The sequence below is a fragment of the Accipiter gentilis genome, chromosome 17 (genome assembly GCF_929443795.1).
Source record: "Accipiter gentilis chromosome 17, bAccGen1.1, whole genome shotgun sequence".
Taxonomy (NCBI): Eukaryota; Metazoa; Chordata; class Aves; order Accipitriformes; family Accipitridae; genus Astur; species Astur gentilis.
The window spans coordinates 15,377,692-15,403,052 of record NC_064896.1 but is presented as its reverse complement, the minus strand read 5'-3'; the positions used below and the strand labels follow the sequence as shown (position 1 = coordinate 15,403,052).

Genomic DNA, 25,361 nt, shown 5'->3' with positions numbered 1-25,361 from the left:
GTACTTTCATTTTTTCCTTAGACAAAGGGACAGAGTCTCCAGAAGTTACTGCATAGCACAGAAGAGACTATTTCCCTTTGCTTAAGAGTAGTCCTATAGCAAATCTATTTTTACACAGCTGTAGGTCTCTGCTCTCTGTCTACTGCTTTCTCTCTTCTGTAGCAACTAATACAGTTTGCTGTAAACTTTCTATATGTGCTGTAGAATTTATGATAAAATGCTATAAAGTGTTGAAGCAAATTTATTTCATATTTATAGTTAATTTTATTCTGTGTGTGTTTGAAGGAAAACCTTTTAAGAACACCAATAATGCGAGAAAGCTGCAACAACTAAATTTATTGTTAAGTATCACATCAGTGGTACTCCTGGGGGCTCCTCTTCATGGGAAGAAAGCTTAAACAACATTTTCTAACACATTGGATTGCTTCCCGGAGATGTGATGGCCTACAGAGGCAGTGCTGAACAAAGCAGGCTGGAATAGCAAGTCAGTAAACAACCCTTTTCAGAGGATAGTCACAAATAAGTGCAACTTTGTTTAATAAAGGCAAATTATAGTTATCTTTTGTTCTTTACAAGGTGCATTATCTTTCTCTCCTGTTCTACCTGACTAAACCAGTGGTATCTCTTCTATCACCTGACCGAGTGGTTGGCTGGAAATAATGGGACAAAACAATCCACTATTGTTACAAGAGACAATGACCTTTCATGTCCTTGGAGCTCACCATGACCTTTCATCTTTCCTATCCTCCAATGGTCTCTCCTAACAACTAAAACTACACCCTGTTAGGCTGAATTCCAGATTGTCATAAAAAGCCCCGTCCTTTCAAAACAAAACCAATTTTTACACCAAGGTGCAGGAGAAACACAGGTCCATTGTTCCCGCACAGATGGAAGTTAGAGTTACTAAGGCAACAGCTCTAATCCCCCTTTTTACCACCTTTTTCACATCATTGGCCTATCAAGTGTGCTACCTTTTAACTCATAAGCTCAAAAGCTGGTAGTCTAACTGACTGCCCTAATTAGCTACGATTTTCACAGTACAGACAACATGATGAGCTAATCGAAATTTGCAAAATAATGACGTACCTCCAGCAAATATTCCTCCTCCTGAGGCCCAGTCTTAGAATAACAATAATGAGACCATTATTAGAGGAGGGCATTAAAATGCTGCACTGCTGCTAAACAGAGAACTTAATTGTTCTGGTCTTGTCCATTGAATCAACAACCTATTGTTGTGGACTTGAAAAATAAAGGACTGGAGAATGGGTGCCATAATGATTGGTCTGTGCTGCCATACCAGCACTCTGTAGAATTGTTTTCCTTTTGAGACTCTTGATGGACTAGTAGTTTTGTTTAAAAGTAATATAAAAGGCAATTGTCTGGATAAAAAGTCCTATTTATTGAAATCTTTAGAAGCAGTTGCATGGATTTGTTCATGACCCCCAAGATAAAAACATAGGGACCATAATAATGCTATTTGTAGAGACCACTGCTTGTAGTGACACTAGATAACACTGTCCTGTCTATCTACTGCAAAATGAAGGCAGGCATTTCCTTTGCAGACAGAAATCATGACAGAAGGTCAAATAGTGGACAGACCCAATTCATCTGTAAAAAAGGAAGATGTTGATTTAAAAAAAAAAAAAAAAAGAATGACCTAATATATTTGATCATCATTTAGAATTCTGGGTTTAGATCAAACTGAGAAAGGTATGCTTAAGTCAGTCACAACACAGGACTTTTTTGTTGGTTAGTTGGTTAGATATTAAAAATGACAGACCTTATTTTGTCTTCACCTCTTCTATAGAATTATACCCTAAACTTTGTAGTTGGCAAACTGAATAATATACCTTGAGATGTAGTGATTTGGCTGATGCAAATTGTAACTCACTGTTAGCTTTGGATATTCTTCATTTAAAATTGGGACTGGGAGGAAGAGATATCTAAAATCTCTGGAATGTCTTTTAATCTTGGGGTTTTTTTAATTGATAAGAAAGTAAAATCTACAGTTTTTCACAAAATGTTTTAAGATAAACATGATCTTGAGAAAAAAAATTCTCCCAAATCAAAAGTCAGGTCTCCCAAATCAACAGGTTTATTACACCAAATAATTGTTAATTAACACTATCCTGGATTCTCTCTTAGCTTTCAGTGCCATAGAATAGTCGAAAACATATAAGCAATAACAGATTTACACTTTGGAAGAGAAATTAAAATAATGTCCTATTGTATTTTGTATAGTTACTTCTCTTAATGCATGTTTCTACATGCAAATTGCTCAAAAATTGTCTATGACTCTAGGTTAATATAAAAAACAGAATTTGGGCTTGCAAGCGTACTCATTGGTACTTTGCTATTTATTTCAATGGGAAAAAGTTTAGGTTTTAATTTTTTCTTATTCTTGTCAACATATTGTAAATCAAAATGAGGGGGGGAAAAAATGTGAAAAGGAAAAAAAGGGGGAAGAAAACTTAAGTTAAAGGTTAACCCAAAAGGTATTTTCAGCAGTCCTTAGAACTGCTTGCATAACGTAAAGTTGTCTTGCAAGTAGTCACAGAACACATTTTCTTTAAACCCAGGGTCTTTTCTTTTGTAAATTGAAAAATGGCTAATATAAAGAAGTATTAAATTGTAAATAAGACCTCTTGCTTCATTCAATCCATGCTTTGCTTCATTTATCTTCATCTTGTTAGGCTAAATTAATTAACAATCTCTGTGTTGCACACTTTCTCTTTTCATTACATCAAATAATGGCCTGGATATAGGAAAAAACCCTCACCACAGGGATCCTGAAACACTACCTTGAGGAAGAGTCTCTTACATATGTATTGCTTTAGCAATATTAACTAGCTGGATGTTACAACATTTATTAAATGGATTCTTCATCACTTTAAAATAATTATCCTGATTTTGTGAGAAATAAAAATGTTTTTTAAAAATCAGGGGCTTGCAATAGATCATGTTTACAATTTGTGAGCCACAAGTACTAAAAGAAAGAAAGTACCCAAATTCATCAACAGTTTTACTCAAGGCTTTATTTAATATAAAAATTCTGCAACTTGAATATAATATCTGGCCAACTGTGTATACAGTCCCAAACACATTAATGTGTCAAATTACTCAAACCAAGTTGCCATACCATTTGTCTGTGAATGTTCTGTATATAATTAATTGGATGTCTGGGACAGTTTCATTGGTAAATCTGGTTATTTTAATACTGTAATGGGGAGCAATGTGCTAAACTATTAGACAAGTTTTCTTCCTTTAACCTACATTATGGCATCTAGAGCAAAAGGACAAACCAGTAAAGCCTTTTTTAATCTCACCCTGATCAAACAACCCTCTTTCTCCAATCACAGCTTTGTGCGTGATATCTTTCTGCTAGTGTTTCTTATTTAATTAAAACAGACACTGACAGAAGGACATGGATTAGGACTGTAATGATGCATTTACTTAGATTAATCGGAGGCTCCTTTTGGAGTAATGGCTTAAACAAAGAACAAAAGGAAATTGTTATGAAACAGCATTTTATCCCAGGCAAAGGTCACATTATGAGGTTTTTAATTTTGTCAGCCTCTGTTATATTGGGCCTTGCTACTGGAACATGAGAAGTGCTTCTCTCCCCCTCTCCCCCGAGCCAAGCCAGTTATTATAATACAGCCATTAAAGCTGCAAATTAAAATGTCTGATTTTAAAACAGGTTGCTTAGCTTTCAAAACCCTCTAATTAGCATGTTGTGCATTGTTGTGAAGGCAGAAACCTAAAATCCTAATGACCTGCTGCCAGGTGACCACATTGCTGTGCAAAATAGTACAGACCCTTTCAAGTACTAGTAATAATAATAATAATAATAATAATAATACCCAGCTCTTATGAATTACCCAACTCCAGGTCTACTCTGCACCATATGTGCTTAAAGAAACAAGTGTGCATCCAGCCAAAGATCAGAGTTCAGTAGTCAGCACAAGAGATTGTTGTATGTTAACTGGAGAGAAGTTTGTGCCCATTCAGACACTGTAAGGAAGGAGAAAAACATTTGAAACCGCCATGGGCCAGGTGATACTTGGACCAGGCGATACTCGGACCAGGCACAGAGAAAAGCACAGAACGGAAAATTCTTACCCTCTCAGACAGAAACTACAGATACACTTCTGTAAACCTCAAAAGAGCAAACCCCAACTTGCTGTGATAAATTCTGCTTCTGTGCTTTGTTCACAAAAAAAGCAATAATGCATTAAAAGACTCCAGATACAGGTATATTTTTGTCCTTTCCCAGTTTACCGTTCATTGTAACAAGTTCATTGAACACACAAAATTAAGCTAGAGCTGCCAAACCTCAAAATTTTTCGATAAGTCTTGTGGTATTTTCTTAAAATATGCTACAGGAGAAAGTCTGATAATGCAAATTCAAAGATTCAAACCAAATAGAAAACATTTTCTTAAGCCTCATGGTACTTGAAGCTCTGTTCTTTTGAATACTTGAGTTTTAGCAAATTTACTCACTTCACACAAAATTTCAAAAGAAAAGAACTCTCATCTCCCAGTGACAAAATGTATCGTAAGTTACTTCCTTTCTAAAATTGTAGCTGCAAAAATATTCATTAGTCTTCTGCACCACCTAAACTGTACACAGACCCAATCCTGCTCCAGTCACAGAGTCCGCAACTCTGGGAAGCTGAAATATCACACAGTACCTAGAGACACAGAACCTGATACCAACAAGGAAGCAAAACCTTGCTGACAGTACCAACGCTGGGTCCAAACAACAGCAGCAGAGGCTGCAGCTCAGCACCATAAAGAATACCTTCCTGCAAAGTCCGGAATAATTAGCTAGGCAGTCAAGATTAACCACACTTGACCTGGTTTTTACCAACAATTAAGAAAAAAAGGCTTTCTCTGTAACTTGACATCTTTGCCATAAAGATCCCAGTCCAACCCCCTCCAAACATACCAGCATAGCATGACAGTGTTCTTCCTAGGTCACAGTAGTAGGAAGTTGGATGAGACGTTGAGAAGCTGTGCTGGCCTCGATGTCTGTTCATTCGCAGAAGTCTCCCACCCTTCAAGTGATCCGTAATTGACCAGTAAGGGACAAAAAAGACTGCAAAGGGCATTTGCAGTCATTTTTAATCCCTTATTGCATTATGTTTTACTTAAAAGACCATCAGTCCAGAGACAAGGGACAGTGTGATTCCAAATCCCAATGCCCCCAAAACCACTACTCAATAGAAAGCACAAATCAATTCCTCTCCAGATAAATTACAAACCAGCCATGTTAAGCAAATTATAATATATAAAGGACCATGGGTGTGGTTTCATCTCAAACCCATGTGTCAACACCCCATATTGCTTGCCTCTACACAGTACAGGCCAGATTCTGCCACATCGTTGCCACTACACTCCCTTACAATATAGCCCCAATCATGAAAAAAAAATTGACAAATTGGCCTAGGAAATATTAACACAATTACATGTGAGTCACTGAAATGACCTACATAAAAAGAGAAAATACGCTTATTTGCAAAGACAGTCATTTCAATTGACTTAAAAACCTGAGCTGCTTAAAAGGTAGCAAACAAATTCTGGTAAACAAAATGTTAATAAAATTAACTATGTAGTAGTATTCTACCTGGTTAAAAATATGCTGAACTTCACAGTAGTCTTCTACAACTTTGAGATATGACTGTCATCAGCCAGTACTACCATTTATTTATTTGTTTAAACTTAACTTCTGTTCTGCCAAGATAATCACATCTTAAGATACAAGAACCTGTTTTTACAGACAGATGTATCATCCACTAGTGTTCCTTGGTTGCCTCTTGGTTGTTATTTTCTCCTGAATAAAGCCATCTCTGTGAGACAGAAAACACACTGCTAAGTTTATTTATAAAAAAATACGCTAACATCTAATGAAAAACAGACTTTGTGCAAAGTGATAGGTGGTTCTATCCTTTAAAACTCACAGTCAGGAAATTCCTATTATTTTCATTTGTGGCTGTGCACATACTGGGTTTGTAGAATTCATCCTAACGGTGTATTTTAAAGGCATTTTGTGATGGCTACTGCATTGATATGCACAATGCAAATACATGATTTCCCAAAAGTTCTATTTGTTCCTTAAAATGTATTAAATATGCCAATGCTCTTTTAGTGTGCAAGTAATAAAATCTGCATTGGTATCCTACACAGAATGTGAATTCATGCTTTAAGATCAGAGCTGCTTAGATAGCAAATTATCTGCATCATTTCACATTTACCAGCTAGAAAGCTGTCCAGGTACAGTCTGTATACAGTCAGCATTAGAACAATCAGTGCCTACATGAATACAGTACTTTGTGTCCTGTGGTTTTTGCTGAATATCCATGTAGTACATAGAAATATATGTAAAAGAACAACAGTAATCCAGTAATCCAATACTTCAATGTAGGAGTCTGACATGAGTCAGGCTGGCACAGCAGCAGCTAGTGGTATGACACGGTGGAAACACTAGTAAAGCCGTCAAATACTCAATAATCATGCTGGTTTGGTGAAGAATAAGACACTGATTGGGCTTTGATACATTATGAGTTCAACTGGGCCCATTAAAATACATCTCTCAGTAATTATAGTGGTCTGTCACGTTGATCCTGGAAACTCTGGTGGCCAATACAGAGTAGAAAAGACAATCTACTTTCTCATTTCTTTGAACATCACTTTAACACACCCACCCAAGCAAAAGTCACAATATGCTCTGCACTGATGCAAAGCAGAATCAAATATATTTCCAGGAAAAAAAAAATCACCAACTCATTGAGATTTTATGCATAATAATGTAGGCAGATTTGAGCCAAAGACATGAAGGGAAGTCAGTTCCTTCTAACTATGTTTTTTTTATTCAAGTGGTCCCACAGATTAGTGTGTGTGAGATTTATATATATATCTCTCAATATATATATATAAATATATAAAATATATATATATATAAAATTTGAACCTGTGTAATATGGAACTGTATATACGGAACTATATATACATAATGGAACCCATGTAACAGTCATACAATGGAACCCAGTCTTGTTCTTCAAATTACTAACTTTGTCCCCAACCACTAGCACTGATCATACAGAACAGCAATTTCCGCTACCTTCATATACTGTGAAACAAGTATAGTTCTTATCTCTGAGCACCAGTAACAGGTCTTTGGGTTTATCCCATTAAGCACAACCTATGCCAGTTTTTTCCATGTATCCTTTCTACAGGTGCTCTGCATCCTATTCCACCTGGTCAGTCCATACTGGTATCACTGTATGCACAGCTTTTTATAACTGCCAGATGAGACAAAGCAGATCTGTCTGCTCTTTGGGTTTCCAAAAGACTGCATTTGGGCCATAAGTAGTACTTTTTCAGCCCTAAGAACTACAGGATCAAGCAACTTACACATTTGAATTCAAGTCACCAGATTACCACATTCACCACTAGAAAATCTTATTACTGTTTAACAAGTCTTGCAATCCTAGATATCCCATGTCATTCCAAAACTTCATTCCCATCCAAATTGTGATATAATGTACAAAACAGTGTTACAGTCCCTTATAAATTTATTATATGGTTTTGGAACTGTTGCCCTATGAACATACCATTGAACTTTTGACGTAACATCTTAAACCCTCTTCACAATTGGAGTCTTCATATTTTCATATCTGCTATTTTTTTTAGTCCTGAAGATAAACTAGATAAATGATGGAACAAAAAGCAGTCAACTGCACTCTTCTGGCCATTATCACTTGATTTCAATAAATGATAGGGCTAAACTGTCTAAACTAAACTGTCTAAAAAACAGTCTAAACTGTCTAAAACTACTGTCTTCTGCAAGAGAATACTGATCTATGTAATTCATCACTGATTTTATAGTGAGTGTCAGAAATTAAGTTGATAAACTATTTCATATTATATGCAATAGAAAAACTGCCTATATACCTTGAAGTGCAGATAATATACTCAATGAGCATTTAAAAAAATATTTTTGCATTCTAGCATGCAAAAGCAGCCTGCACAAATTACGTGAAAATTTCACCCAAATTAATTGAAAAGAAAATTATCCACATGCAAATTTGGCTCACATCTCACTTCAGAAACACAGGCTAGGTTTCAAGAGAAATGGGGCCAAATGGAGCCATTAAGGGATTCCAGTTTGCTGGTGAACGCAACGTGAATTAGCTCACACACAGGAAGGCATTATACATACATAAATACAATGTCATACTCACACACAAAAGATAGCCATGTAGTGAACTTCAATACCTCCTCAAAAAATAATTCACTAGGCAACTTGCAGCATTTAAGTTACAATTTTCCCACTAGTCAAAATTTCCCAATCAGTATTGCCTAATGAAGGGGGCACACAGAAGAGTAAGGCATATTTTTGACTCGGTACCTAGCATGCTAATTACCTTTTTATGCCTTGGTTTACCTGTGTGTAAAACAGGAGAAACAAAATCTTTATAAATCACCTTTCTAAACTGCTTTGAGATCTGCTGATAAAAAGAGGGAATGAGGGAAACAATGTCTAAGCAGTCTGAAACAGGTATCACTTCAAACCAAAACAAAACTAAACAAATGAACACAAAGGCTTGGGGTTTTTTGGTTGTTTTTCTTTTTTGCTTGCTCTAATGTTGGAGCTTTCAATACCCAATCAGCCAGTCATACTACTGTATTGTTTTATTATAAAGTGGATCAGAACAGACAAATTAATCAAATCAGGATAGTGAGTGCAATCTGTTTACATGCTATATCCAGCACATATCTTTCTTACTTTCAGACTAAAATCCAGCTCAGCTGCAACAGCTTTCAGGCTGACAAACATTTCTGGAGCTGTGTCACACAGTGTTTCAGACCTGAAAGGTGCTGCAAGCAGGCAGTTTCACTACACTTCTTAAAACCCCATATATCAAATTTTCACATGTTAAACATCCTTCCAAAGGTATACCCGTCACAGTTTAATGATATGCACCATCCAGTCTTTGGGCACTCATTTCTTCTGCCCATATAATTATCAGGATTTTAAATCTCTCATTTCTAAAGAGTAGAATTACAATATATAACCTATTAGAAAGAGGACACAACTACAGTATAGAGTTCACTCTCAAAGAGCTTAGAGTAATAGATTTTGAAAATGTGTTGGGTTTGGTATCTATTAATATTTTGGGGTGTATCTAAATCTTTACAAAATTTCCACTGCTGACACAGCTGGAGACTGTCACACTGGTGGAAACTAAAGCAGTTTAATAAGCAAATAAGTTGAACCACCTAGAATTTTTAATCATTGTACTCAATTCATTGTTCCACAAAAGTAACATAGCATAGTTATAAAAGTCTTGCTGGTAATCACAGAGAATGAGCTGTACAACTACCTGGTTTCTTCAACATTAGTGAAAAATATCATTATCCCCAATGGGTTTTGAAAACACAGTTTTTCTGACGTTTCAGATACATATATATAAAGTCCTTCATATATATGCACGTATACATATGTGTGTATGCATATGTATATATGTAGGTGTATATACCTACGTGTAGAGTTGCATTTAAGCAAATTCATTAGATTGTGTTCTCAGCCTTTTCTTCAAAGCCCACCGGTTAGAGCAGATGGAAATACGTAGCCATTCCTCTGCTCTGGCACCTGAAAGAGGACACCACAAAGTGCAGGACAGAGCAGGTGTCGCAGGTGAGCAGCCTCAGGGAACAGATGCCTCAACGAGAGGGAAGGGAGCAGAACGAGAACCAGCACCAGCTTGGGAGAGCTCAGGGACTCCCTTACAAAACCCCAGGAACTTCTGCCTAGCATCTGCATTTGATAGGAAATATTGACGAGCACTTCATTCCGACAGACTACTTCAGATTGGAAAAGGGATGCAAGAAATGAAAGAGTTAAATACATAAATTTATAGAGAGGTTTAAGATAATCACATATAGAGCAGTTATCTTAAATCCTAGAGAGATAGTGTTTTGCTTTATTTTTTTCCCCTCAAGCTTGCACCTTTTGTCATAATGAAATGCATAGTCAGCCCTCACTTGATAAAATATTTGTGTTGCCATGCAGTTAACCAAATGTTTTTTTCATTTTCTTTTAAAATAGCCTCCCACCCATGTTTGTCTAAACAGTGGCCCATCAGTCCAGCTGGATAACGTGTACAAGCTGAGCAGTAAAATCTCCTCTTGCCCCCATTAAAAGGGTCCTTTCCTTATTTCATTGGCCAGAACGCATGGGGCAATAATAGGACTTCAAAAATAGTGGAGTACATCTGAAAAGAATTCTGATTTCATAATATTCCCACATTCCACTATAACTCACAGCGTCCAATCGGCATTCAGTGTAATAGTTTTAGCATAGGCAAGTGCAGAAGATCAAGGTAATCTCTTCTCATTTCTTTCACACACTGATATTCATAATTCCATTGTGTGCTCTTTTTCCTCTATTTTTATTCTTCCCGATTCTTTGTATGAAATATGGAGAACTCACAAGTATGATTATCAAATTTATGGTGTATGCTTGCTACACCGCACATTATAGTCTCACAGTTGTTTGCCCTGCAGTATGAAAGATTTGCATAGCATTTAAATGGGAGAGATCTATACAAACTATAGTTAAAATATTATTACATTTATATGTTTTTCTATATGAACTAGTAAAAAAAATAATTTTTTATTCCACTTTAGGGCAACATTTTACTACAATTAAATGAAAAGTCTTAGCTCTGCTACTTCTTTGAAAAGAATCATGACCAAAAAGACACAATTCTAGGAAACATAACTGGAAGATGATAAAGAAAATCTCACTACTTCCATATGAGGCAATATCACAACCAAATGTATCTTGTTGATATTTAAAATCTGAACATATTCCCTTCTGTAATTCTTTCATCTGCGTACACAATTTATACAAGAGCTTTGAGAGAGAAAAGAATGAAGCGCTTGCCTTTAATCCCAAGGGGTTTTTTATGTGGTGGTGGTTTTGTTGGGCTTTTTAATTCATTAAACTCTCCCTTCCCATAACTGGTGACCATCACTGCAGCACCATACCTCCAACTGTGAGCTTGAACACACAGCTCCCTGAAGCCAAAACAAGTGCTGCTTTTCTGATTTAGAACAAGGGACATTGGAAGGGGGTTGGGGGGGAAGCTTAAGCTTCCATTCCTTCTGAATTTCAGTGTCACCCCTGTAATGCAGCATATGACACAGCAACCTAGACAATATGACAAATTACAGGAAAAGCTGTAGCATTTAAGATTACAGAAAATTATCAGATCTTTTAGCAGCAATTTAATATTGTGTCACCTTCAGAGAGAAAAACTCTTTAAACCATGTTTTACATTAAATGTTTGATAAACCATACACCTGATTTGTAAGGTTTTTCTATTTCAGAGCACAAGATGAAATCTTATGTACCTGACATTACTCCTTTCAGGGAGGACTAACACCTAAGATGAGAGGAATTCTCTCTTGCAGGAAATCCAGCACGTTAGACGCAGACAGACAGAAGCATGGATAGAAAGAAGGAAGGAAGGAGGGTAAATATCAACAAGTAAAAGGGCAGAAAATTATTTTGGCAGTTGTGCAACAGTTACAGAAAAAGAATTTAAAGGGAAACTATTTTTTTCTCCACATGAAGTCCAGAGTACACATTTTATTATAGTGAGCACTGACTTAATTTTCCAAAAGTCAGCCTGAGACAACAGCAGCTGACTATAAGCTCAGCAGAGGAGTCTAAAATTAGTATTTTAAAAAGTCTTTTTATTCTCATAAAATTTGTACATTAAAACTGACATTTTAAAAGGTTACTTCTGTAGAGAGGAGCTAGCAGCTATCAAAATCTAAAAACACCAATCAAATGTAAATGTGTTTCAAACCAAACTTCAGTTAGCGCAGACAAACCACCATGCCAAACAGCAGTGCAGACCAGGGCAAAGCTTTGAGAAAAATTATAAAATTAGGTAAATCTTCAAGTGATTTTATTATTGCATCAAAGCTGTAATTTAGACATCTTAGTGCTAACTGCCAAATGGTCTGTGTTATTCTATGTTGTTAGCCATAGTAAGTGGATTTCCTACCACTTCAAAAAAATTATCAATTCCGATTGAGCAGGTTTATGATAGAGCCAGAGAAAAAGTCTTTCTTTTAAAGTTGGCCTGTTTTATTTTTCTGCCCTACTATAGAATAGCCCTTATTCTGTATGGATTTTTATACACTTTAAGAAAAATGCAGCTATTCATTAACATGTCCACAAGTGTATTGAAATTACACTTACTCCAGTCTTTTATATGTAAGTTTGGTTTATCTATCACATACAGCTGTAAGTAGAAGAGACAAGTTAGTCCAAGGACATAGTGTCTTTCAGGCTCTATAGCACTTAGCAGGTTACTGGGCCTCCAAGGCCTAACAGATTTAACCAAGACTTTTCACACAATCAGGTAAAGAGAGCTAGGCCAGTCAGCAGATGTCCCATTCAGATAACAAAGAGAATATTTTAGTGACAATGTGAGAAAACAACAGTAAAAATGGTAGAGAAACCCACTGAACCGTAGCACGCTTTTTTTCTTTACTGAGAACTATCAACTGGAGTTTGACTGTGACATTCACTGTAGTCTTCAGCAAAGGGAAAGTCAGTCATACAAGCTTTGTCACAAGAGACCCAAATAAACTATTGTAAGAATCAACTACATCAGTGCTGGACAATCTTCTGTATTTTAATTTCCTCTGTGAACTCATAGATGATCTGTTAAAACACCAGGCTAATAGGTGAAAGATTCTTGTCGTGCATGTCATCACTAAATTGATCTACAACAACATGTTGCTGCATTTGTACCTCCTGTTTCACCCCAACATAACGCAAGTATTTAGTGTCCTTGAGTCTGAGTTAGCAATACTAAAACTTGCAAACAAGAAATGGCTATTAGTATCCAACATGGCTCTAGTCAGTTGCAAACCAACGAAGAGGTGAAAGCACTGTGGTGTGAACAAAGCCAGTTTTAGCATTTGTTAAGGTCACTTCAGTTCTTCAAGTCGCTCTTCTTAGAGTCCATTACCTCAGCAAACCATAATAATGATGGAGATAACCCATCTGAAGAAACCAATTTGGGGTGTGGTTTTGAATTTGAATCAGGGAAAAGATGACTACACACCCCATGCTCTTGCTTGTCTCTAAGGCCAAGTTTAAATAAAGAAAAATACTTTTCAGTTATCTTGGACCACATTTCAATGGCAAGGGAACTGTGAATGAAAGAAGTTTACAAAGACGACTGTTAAACATTAAAGTATAGTATAATCACTGTATGAATTAGTCATAGCCAGTTTAGACACTGTCCAACCCACTTTCCAACCATCTGCAACAAATGCGCTCCATTAAAACAGAACCATATGGAAAACAAGCTAGCAATTAACACAGCTTCTATGCATACCTCTAATACAGCACAGATTTCAAACTTTGAGTGAAACTGACTGCTGAATTACTTCCATATTGCTGCTGTTTAGACCTTGGCAACACATATTTATCCTCACTCACTACAGTATGTCATCCCCAGATACTGCTATATCATCAAAATAAGCATGAAAAAACCACCCACAACTGAGCCACTCATTGTGGTTTATAGCCTCTGTTAATAAAATATTTGCAGATCAAAGTATAACAGACTTTTTCAAAGATGCGTAATACATTACTTACCAGTCAGTATCAAAAATAATAGCTAATGCAGGGAAATCAATTAATTTATTTGCTAATTGGTAATATCTTGTACTATTAAACAAAACTGCTTCTGGTTTGAGTAGCTTTCTGCTCTCCCAGATTATTTGAAGTGCTAAAGATGCCACACTTAACACTGTTATCATTTCCCAATCCAAAGGCGACATGCAGAAATCCTAGTTCCAAAATTCAGAGCCATAAAAATGCTCACAGGTAGTAATATTTTGGTTATTTTTCTTCAATAAAATAAGAAAACTAGAATACTTCATAGTTGTATCTGTTTCAGTGTACAAGATCCAGAAAGTGAAGCTTACTATAAAGAAGAAGCTGATTATCGCCAAAATGTTTTGTTTCCTTACTCAAAGTAAAATGTAAGTGCTCAGTACGCACTATGTGTCCTTTTCTACCCAGTTCATCAGAGCTTTTCATTTTAAAACCCTGGCCCTTTAATTCAACCTACAGACATTTGTTCTTTTATGTTCAAAAGTTCAGTCCATGAGGTTTGGTCAAGGTGGTGAAGCCCACAGAATCATGTAGGTTGGCAGGGACCTCTGGAGGTCATCAGCTCCTGCCTCCAGCTTACAGCAGCTCAGGTTGCTCAGGTACTTGTTCAGTTAAGTTTTGAATATCTTCAAGGAGAGGGAAATTGTAAAAGAAAACTTAAATACTGTACCAGAAAAAAAATATACCTAAATGATAAAAAACATACTGGGTATTTAAAACATGACATTTCCAATGCAAATTAAGTTGCTTTAAATAATGTAATATTAAAATTGGGGGAATTTATATATTTTTTTTTTAATAACCGGTATTTATTTAATTAAACAAAGAACATCATAAAGTAAAATCATTCTAGTTCATCAAAGCTCCCTTATTTCCTCGGTTATCCAGGACAAAGTGAAAAAACTTGACTACAGGCATCATTTTGCTACAGACTTCTGAATTTTCCGAAGTGGGATTACAGTGGAGATTCATTCCATGAAATATTATCTCAGTACCTACACGATTTCAAAAGCACTGGAATTTTTGAAGTAGCCTTTCATGATTCTAGATCATCATGGCCCCCACTGTTTCCAAAGACCTACAATAAAACATGAAGAGCCCGGAAACAAAAGATTTAGAGGCAGAATTCCCCACATGAATTTAATTCTGTTCACACAGAAGTTTCTCCTCCATTAAGCAGAAAAAAAGAAGAAACTGTAAAACAACTCTGCATTTCTTCCTGGGTGCTTTTCACACCTTCAAAGGTTTCAATACCGACAATACTAATAGAGGCCTATGGCAATAACACACTGTCCAAGCTTAATATATTGATGAAACAATATAGCTTAGCTATTATTATATAGGTCCATAGCTGCTTCTCGGTTTTGTCCTTAGAATTGTCGATTGTAATAGCCATATACAAGACCATATTATGTTTGGTGGTGGATTTTAAGTACCAGCATTTCAAGTCATGTAATTATACTCTCATTTTCACTTCTTCTAAAAAGGAAAGTTCTAGAAAACCTTGTCCTGAACATGTCCTTGCACAAATGACACACCCACAGACTTATGCACATTAACAGAAATAAAAGGATATAAACATGCATCATTTAAAATTCATGGTTTGGGGAGACATTATCAGCAATACTTGAATACCTAATACAAACAATAACTCATTTTGTCTTAAAAATATGCCCATAGCATCCGAAAGAGCTGAAGCAGCATTAAATGGGATTCTGATTAACGACATTTTGGTTTAATAAAAAGAAGGTTTCAGTGACAGCCATATTAAACATCAGTTTGCAAATATGACTTTAAATAAACCATACGCGTGTGTCAAAGACTGGCCTTCTGCCACTACATTTATTTTCTACATTCATTAGGTAAATGATATATTGCCAAAAAGTCAAAAAATATTCAAATGGTATTAGGACTGCAAAAAAATGCAATGCTTTGGAATTAGCACCTAAACCTCCTGCATCCCCCATAAATTCTGACTAATTAAATTCCTACTATGTTATTCCTCCTGTTTTCCTTGCAGCTGTTTTATATATTTTCACCTGTTTCACTTCCCTTTTTATTCAAGTAACAAAAAAGCTTAACCTTACTTGATTGACAGAAAGAAATAACAATATTTAATTAACATCACTTCATATGTGACAAATCTTAAAACTCTGCTCAGTCAATAAGGCTCTATGAAAGTATTCCCCCAACATTTTTAAAAGCTTTTTAAGAAAGCTCAGAACACTGTGTTCTTAATTCAAAAGCACATGCCGAGTTAATTATGGTCTTATGCTTTGACCAAAAGTAGGATTTGTGGGATTTTCTTTTTCGTAAGTCAAAGGATTGAAAAGTAATTTATGAATGATACTGAAATAATGCACGAATTAGCTGCTAACATGCTGTTAGTTTCAAGCGTTAATTTTTTTTTTAATGTACTGGGAGGGTCAGCATTAAAGTCATGCTGACTTGAAACTCTGTTTACACTAAAAACTATGTTAACTAAACAATCATGCTATTTTACAGTCCTCCTACTTGCTTTTAGATTATTGCTCTTGACGAGGTTACTTGTTTGGGAGATTTCAGCGCAATTTCTGCCAACTTAAATATAGATGTTTCCATAGCTAAACAAATACTGTAACAGTGTCACATATACTCTCCCTGGAGTTACTATTTCTTCAGGTACATGATGTTAATTCATGTTCCCATATCTGTGTGAGCAATTATACTATAGGTGTATACTCTGCACATTCTCATATCTTACTGTTTGGCTGTTTAAGGAACTTGGTTTACCATGATCTTGTTAAACCACGACACTAACACATTTTCAAAGGGGTCAAAAATGGTTCAAGGCACATACCCAGGTGTGCATGTATATGTGTGTGTGCACAAATGTAAAATGGCCACAGTTTAGTAATGTTTATCAAAAGTATTGCTATCTGTTTCTCAGTTGGATTTTAAAGAGCATCCGATTTCCTGTAGATTATTCATTTAAAATGTGATTTTAGGCTCTGACTCACGTGGGTTCAGCACCACTTTTCTCCCATACGATAGTTGACAGACAGAAAGGGCACTCGGGCTGAAGCAGTTTAAGAAGGAAGAGCCATGGACAGTTTTCTCCCTGACCTTCCCCTTTCCTTTGGGATATGCTCCTCAACAGCAGACTGAGCTAGGCAGAGACCAAGTCACACTGCAAGGCCTTCCCTAGCTCCAGCCAAACACTTATACAGTCCTAGTTTGGTTCAGGACCAACCAAGCTGAATTTCCCTGAATTTCTCCTGCTATTCTAACAGTTTCTATATTAACTTCTTTTTTTATCATTAACAATAAACACTAATAACCATAAGCATTAGTCCAATGCATTCTGACAATCATTTCTGTTAGGATAATTTTAGTACCCTATAAAATTATTTCGGCAAGATAAAGTTCTCTCAGAAATAGAGGAATCAGTTATTCTCTAAGAAGAAGGTATGTAGAAGGTTAATATGCATATAGTTTTGCCACAATATTGTGAACTCTTGCCTAGCACTTTTACATCCATTCTGCCCACTTTACACCTCTCGCCGCAGTAACTAAATGAACTCCATATGACTATTTAGTTATTATTTGCAGAGGGAATGTGTTTTTTAAGTCAACCAATGCAAAATGTGAAGTCACTTCTGCACTATCCATTCAGCAAATAAGTATCATCTAAAAGTAAGGCATCCTACACCTTGTATTTCTACTGCATAATTTCATAGATTTTGAAAATGTCTTCAGCATGTTCAATCATAAGGTCAGGGTTGCCAGTGGCACAAATCCAATATTGAATTCTTTGCTAAAATAATGCAGAAAAATAACATAGCATTGTGATACACAATTAAGGAAAAGGCCATGCCCATTCAGGCTCAGGGAAGAGCATGGCTCAGCAATCAAAAGGGAATAATGCAAAAGCAGTATAAATTCAGTGACAGGTGAGTTTGGGACATCGAGCCTACATGGTGACAAAGGGCACTTGGGTGGCCGCAGTCAGGGACTGTGTGGTACAAAGTTCCAGTGACTGCAGCAGAAGCATCTTAAAAAAAGTGTCAGACTGGCCATCACAGGGACCAGGAAAATAAGGGAATTCGAGCTCTCACAATGAAGACAGAAGTTAGCAAGAGCAATGTATCATAAACACAAGTGTATCCACTTCTGTATCTGGTTGCAAGAGAAAGAGCAACTTGTCAAGTAGCAAATAATGTTTCTACTTCCATCTGATTTTTGGTAACTTCGTATGTAAGACACTTCTATACTGAAAATGTGCAAAACATGAATATTTTTTGACAGAATAGAATGCCAGTATGACTTTAAATAATACTTTAAGCAAAAAAAACCAAAACAACCTGCAATGACTGAAGTGATAGGAAAAAAGATAGCCGCTTAAAAATTTTTCTCCATGCTGTCTGAAAAGCCAAATAATTTTCGATCTAATTTCTTCTACATTTTAGTTTCACTACTTTCACTATCTACCAATATAATGTAAGGATGGATTTAGGAGTAAGAGGAGATTTAGAATTTATAGCACTGTTACAATTTGTAAGATATATAGTTTAAAAAAAAATTAATCACAAATTCAGACTTCTGCTTGAAATGTTTGAAAGTGCCATTTGGATTTTTTTGTCCAATTTTGTTCATAAATCCCTTGTTTTGAATGTTTTGTATCCATTTAAGAGATGAACCAAATCTATAAAGTGAGGAGAAATAGACTGTGGTAGTATAAAGGAGAAGGAACATAATTTAAGAATGAAGAGGGAAAAAGCAAGGGACAAGTGTATACTTATGTCTTAGAATACATCAGTTTTAATTCTGACATCTCAGTACTAATGTTTTGGGTGCCACAGTTCTATAACGTATACAAAGCATATTTATAAACCTATATCATCAAAAGTATTAATCGTTTAGAGAATAACAGTAGACCTTTGAGCATTTTATTTTCCTCAAGTACATAGTAGAGAAAGACTGTCAATAGTCCTAAAATATTTGTGATGGTGAACCCCACCTTCTTTCACTCAATAATCTCAGTCTTATGCTTGAAAAGATGAAGGAGAAAAATGCTTATTGATTATTCAGTCACTGATGGATAAACAGAAAAGGGGTTTGCCACAGAAAATATCTACAATGAACTCAAGATAATTAGGGGGGAAAAGTGACAAACAACGCTTCATTCATTTCCTAGAGAAGTTACTGCATTTCTAGCCCAGAAAACCCAATTATTCAGACCTTGCTTCCTCCATTTCCTACATTGTTTCCTTCTTATAATGATCAAGAGACCTTTCAACACAGATGTGGTAGTCTTGCTTTCTTTTCTGTTTTCTGCCCACAAGTAAACTTATTGCTCACGCCAGGTTGACAGCCTCAGAAACTGAAAGGGCTCCATTTATCCACAGAACAGACACTCCACTGGCCACACAAGCCTCTTCACATTACCCCACCAACCTGCTTCGACCCTGACCCAAAAGGAGTAAATGTCAGGAGTGGGCAGATCAAGTGCCATTTCCATTCCAAGCCTCATATGATTCCCGAAGCCGCCAAAAAAGTTATCAAGTAGTGCCAGTAACCATGGGCCTAGCCCTGTGGACACCTTTGTGGATTTGAACCATCAATTAACACAACACAGAGAACCTAACTGTCAAACTTTAACAAATATAGGCTATCATTTACTTGGCTGGGTTCAAATCAGAGACCGTTGGGATGACAGATTCCGTTTCTAATTAAATCTTTCCTTTGCAATCCAGTCCCAGGAGCCAGGAAAAAATGCAAAAGCCTAACAAATGATGAAATGAGCATTTACTAGTACGGAGAGAGAAGAAGGCTCAAAAACTAAAGGTCATGAGCCCAGACCAAACACTAACACTTATTTTCTGGGTATGCAATACTGGAAGCCTTACCATGAAGCATAGTAGGAAGAGAATCACCCTTCAGATGCTAACTTTCAGCCGCACCACCCTCACTAGCTAAATTCTGTTGCTAAGCATCTGTTGTTCATTGTTGGAACTCACGTTTGCCTTTTTACGTTTAACAGCATGCACTTTAAGTGGAAACCAAAATGGTTACTGCAGAATTCAAGCTGAGGGGTTTCCCCACTGAAAAGAGATCTTACAGTAAAAGAGAGAGATTAGACCAAGTTATACCTAGACGTATCAATGAAAAAAACCTAAGGCAGGAAGGACTGCAGAGAAGTTGCTGCATATGGTTGGTCACTAAGTCAACCAGTTTTTAAAAGAATTATCATACATTACCACCTAAATAACCAGTTTTGTAGCTCTTCTAAGCTTTGATGTAAAGAGCAAAGTTGAAAGAAGAAAGCTTTGAAGTGGACATGAGGAAAACCTTTTTCACCGTTAGGAGAGACAAGCAGTGGGACAGACTGCCCAGGGAGGTTGTGCTGTCTCTATCCCTGGAGGTTTATCAAGACCCACCTGGATAAAGCCCTGAGTAACCTGGTCAGACCTCACAGCTGACCCTGCTGTCAGCAGAAGTCTGGACTAGAGACCTCTCAAGGTCCTTCTCAACCTGAATTATCCTATGATCTTTATCTTGAGGCAAATATCAGACAAATGCGACCAAAAACCACTATGACACTGCAATGGATATGAATGCATAGCAGCCAAGGCACTAAATACTATCTGAATGACGAGGCTTTATATTCTAAAGTTCTACACAGACTACTATGAATATTACTGCTGTGAATACAATGGACAAAGCAAAAATAAGTCTGTTTATAATATTCCTCTTACCATACTCTTTAGTCTCCAGTAAACGTACCATTGCAGAGTCATTATTAGAGTACAAAAGTTGAAGGTTTTGGTGAAGATGCAGAGAATGACACAGGAGAGCACACTGAATGATGAGTAACGTGGCTAATCCTGAAAATCTGAACCAGGCTTTCAGACAGCAACAGATGTTATAAGACTTCAGACAGCTGGCCACAGCTTCCACTGCTGTGCTTGCAATAGCTACACACAGGCAGGCTGTGGAAATAAGAGATCTAGGTGGTATTGCAAGATCCCTGCATATCCGTGAGATATCTCTGGTTCTGGGAAAAAGAAGGTACCTTCATGTTGCAGCTCCTTTTGACATACAGAAAGGATGCAGCGGTAACATTCTTGAGGACAAAACCAACGCCGGTCATGCTATGTGTGGCTGCTACGAACACACTAGTTCCACTGAATCAGTAACACTCCTTTGAGGGGTACTGCTTCTATATCCATCGTTTGTGTTGCCTTATGTTTTTTGCCCTTTACCTACTAATTTTTATGTAACAAAATATACCTCCATGGTCACAGACTCGACTGAGTCCTGAGTGCCCAGAAACAACACCCAAGTTTTATGTGCTCATCATTTTTTTGATGTGTCTGTACCCTCCTTCCATTTTACTATTCAGACACTCAGACCACTATTGTACATACTTTATCACTGGAGTTATTCACAAGATTGCCAGCCTTTTGGAAGTAATTTCTTCTTCCATCGCACAGATCCACAGGGAGAACTTAGCCTTTATAGTGAAAATCCTAATGCCAAAATTTACTTTTTCAAATTAAAACTAGATCCAGTAGTCAAACTATTTAGATTGCATTTTGAACATCCTTGAACAAAGTCTGTTGAGCAAGAATGCACAGAGTATTTATGACACTATATCACTCATAGGATCTCCTCAAGAAATTCAAACCTCTTACGAATTGGTCGGAAGAAAATTTCAACTATGCCTTAAAACCCTCTTTATGAAAGCCATATATAAGATTTCTTTCTTCTCTTTCTCTATTCAGAGATTTCAGTGTAAATAACTACCTGGAGTGAGAAGAACGCATTCTTCAGTTAAGTATTTATTACAGAAAGGACACTATATAAAGACTTTCATACTAAGGTGTGGTCCAGTAATTCTAACCATTCCTTTAACACTGAGTCCTTGTCTTGTTAGCAAAAACTTATCCCATGTGTAAAAAGAAGATTGATTTTTTTTTTAATTTTAGCATTTGGTGTCATTGTCATAAAATAAACCTTCCTTGTTCCTGTATGTTTTGCTATGACTTGGTAACCAATTAGCTTAATCTTCATTATATTTACAAGGTTCCTCAATAACTCTGCCTTTGTTCTCTGTTCTAATATTCTAAGATCCCCTCACACATCATTTCTGTCCTTTTCATCTACTGCAACTGCTCCACTCAAATACATAATGACCTTCAACGTGATCTGATCATCCCTAGTCTTACCTGATACCCTTCTCTCACAGCTCTCCACCCCATTTCAGACAGCCACTGTTCCCTTTCACCTTTCATAGACCTACTATTTCTGCCCATTCCCCTCTTTTGGCAGAAACTTAGATTTCGGTTCTTTTCCTTTGGCTGATGGATCTCATGCCCTTACTGTCTTAACGGACACCTCCACAAACTTCACTCCATTTCTCCTTATAGCTAGGCCATTAGCAAGTTTTTTAGACAATTCTTCATTCCAGTTCTTCAACAACATCTCTGAAAACTATCCTTTCTTCTTTACATCTATGGCTGAAAAGCTGTAAATGAAGTCTTAGCTACTCCAGACTCTTCCTCTTGATGCCTTCTGTCAAATTCTGTTTCTTGGAATAGTTAAAATTTCTTTTATACTTCCATGCATCTGAATTCTGAAAGAACACTTAACAAAGACAACATCTGTGTATTACAAAGCTGGGACTCTTGAAGGACTTCACTTGGCAGTCCTGCACAAAATGAACATACTAAAATAGAAATTCCCAAAGGCAACATATCAAAAGTCATAAATGCCCAGAATCATTCATGTGAGTTTCAGCGCCTATACTGATAATTCCTTGCCTTCTCCTTGGCAAATATCTACCTATGCCAAGTATATGATGGAATTTTAAAGTTACAGCATATGCATCCTGGTTTTAGTTAGAACTGAACAATGTAGCAGAAATGCAAGCAGACATCAGATTGTCACAACAGAGGCCAGCATCTGAGTGGAAGAGCTCTTTCACAGGAAGTTGGTTCAAATAATTTCTTCCCTGTAATTTCAGTTGAAAGTGTTAACCACAGTATGTAATTAACTCAACAGTGAAGAACTTATAGTACCCCTCTCCAAACTGTAAACATGCCGCAACACAGAATCATTGCTGCTGTGGTACCCATGTCCCCACTTTAAAAATATGTATGTTAAAACTAACCATTGCTCCCTTCTGAATTTGTATTTTGCAGCACAGGCACAGAGCACTAGAGGAAACAGGAAACATTGTGCTAACATGACTATAGTATTGATGAATAAAAACTATAACCCCCAGGCTAAGCTGCCAAATAAGTAGTGAATTAATTTCTGTAAAGTACTCCAATATTACAAAGGTGTGTTGAAAGGTGTCTGCTCATGTTTCAAATTAAACGCACTGCTGGTCAGCATTAGCACCTCAGCTTTGAACAGCAGCCATTTGCCTATAACACTTCAGGGGCTGGGAAAAACGGATTTGCCATTCACACTGGAATAATTAGAACATGTCAGGAAGAATTAATTTCCTCATTTTTCAAAAGGATACACAGAAATTACCATGTTATTATATGACAGGGTCCCTTGGAGGATTGTATTAAATTTAATTTCTAGCGCAGCCCACACAACAAATTAAAGTCATAAATAAGATGGAAAGAAGCGGGACGCAGAGCATATGTTTATGGCAATGAGTGAAGCCAAGGGACCAGAAACAACTATCTTCATTTCATTTTATTTAAATCAGCCAGACACTGTGTATCTGAATGACAGCACTTGTTAATGGTGCTGAGATTATAGGCTCCTTAATTTTAGGAAACAGAAGCAGTCACTCAGTATATAAAATGGTATTTTTTTCTACAATACAGATATTAGTTTAAAGTTGCTCCCTTTCAAGGCAGCTTCTCATGGCTCTACAGCAATGTGCAACTTCATAACATGAGATGTACTTTTATTTTTAACTGTTTTGTTTTGTCTTAGCAACAGAGGAGAGTTGACACAAGTATTTTTAACAGAAATAAAGAAAAAAACAGTAAAAAGTGACTGGTAATTGAGAGAACCAAATCTTTGGGTAGGCAGAATATGCCAAGAGTGGGAAAGATGACAGGAATAGCCAGTAACCACCATGATTTTATTTGCTACAGTATTTAACTGCCAGTATCTAAAATAATTTCCTACTTTCGTGCAATCCCGAATGTTTTGACAGTACAAAAAAAATTCAATGCAATATTACTACTTGCTCATACTCCAATGACACAGACTTCGGAGCAAGACACACCTCTCCTAACATGCCTCAAACTCTTAGGTCTCACTTCAGAGGGAGCCATATGAGATCCTTTTGCCCCTTCAGTAAAGAACTCACACTCACAGAAGGATATGTGGAAGCGGTCAATTTATACAACACTGAAGTCAACCCAACTGCACTTTAATAACATTTATAAAAATTTAATAAAGTTTTATAAAATATTAATGGTGCCTTAACTTATTTTAATACGCCCTTCTATATTATTCTTTGTACATTTCAATTTTTAATTGTTGTGAAACTCATGCACTAAGTTAAAATCAGACAGAATTACACTGAACGTCTCCTCCTATCTATGCATCCATAGCAAGTATGAAGACTTCTTGTTCAAGCTTTTGTATATACAAAGGCATGAGAAAGTCAGTGAAATACAGGGTTTGATAACATTAAATTCTGGAATAGAGGTTGGCATAATTACTACTCATTTGTACTGTGAAACTGCTGCCTCCCACAACATTGTATGAAATATCCTTCATTTTAAACCTCAGAAGCTTTTTCAGAAATGCTCACTAATGTTTCCCTTAACAGGAAACAAGAGTTACTCTACAATTATCAGAAATGAAACGTGTGACAGCAGGTGATAAGGAAAGTTAACACAAACATTCAAAATTACAAAAGCAATTGGTATAAAAAGATAGACTAAAGTTTGGGTTTGGACAAGACTAACTTTTTCTTGTTGATAGCTGTAAAGTTTCTTTTTCATATAGGCATTTGCTGTGATACGGGAAAAAACCTAGAGAAATCCTTTGAATACATTAACTGGTGCACTACAAACTGCCAATATCCAGCTTGCAACCATTTTATCATGCTTGTTAGCTCAAGACAATCTTAAAAAGAAAAGAGAGTTTGCACACTTTAAGAAATAGCTGTCATGGAACTGAGCACTCCCTTGGGTGCAACAAACTTTAAATAATTTGTGAATCAATTAACTGGCGACTCTCTACATAACACAGATTTCACACTCCCAGGTCACTGCATTATCAGTTTGATACGAATCATAACATTTTGGAGAAAAGTTCATAATTGAAATCATTAATTAATTTAACAGGAGCTTTTAGTTATGCATAGCATTACACAGCTGTAAAGGAGCAGAGATCAATTAGTTGGTTCTCTGACAATTTTCTCTACATAGTGGAAAACTTTTTGGTTTGTGAAGCATATTACTTTCATAGCCTTTTATAACTATTTTAAACATAAAATGTTCAAAATTATTTTATACAATTCTAATGCAAGAAGAAAAATTGAGGTACTGTGAGGAAGAATCAACTATGATTCTGCAGCACCAAATATTATGTAGTTACCTCCATTCCTTTGGACTTAACAGAAAATAAAAACAATTATATTCAAATGGGGATCAAATATGCTTTACAGAAAAACAAA

General features: G+C 36.5%; 1 protein-coding gene across 2 annotated transcripts in view; it reads right to left on the bottom strand.

Moving 5' to 3' along the window:
• SOX6 (SRY-box transcription factor 6) overlaps positions 1–25,361 on the bottom strand; it is a 381,650-nt gene that overhangs the window by 271,317 nt on the left and 84,972 nt on the right. The gene's annotated exons all lie outside the window — the stretch shown is intronic.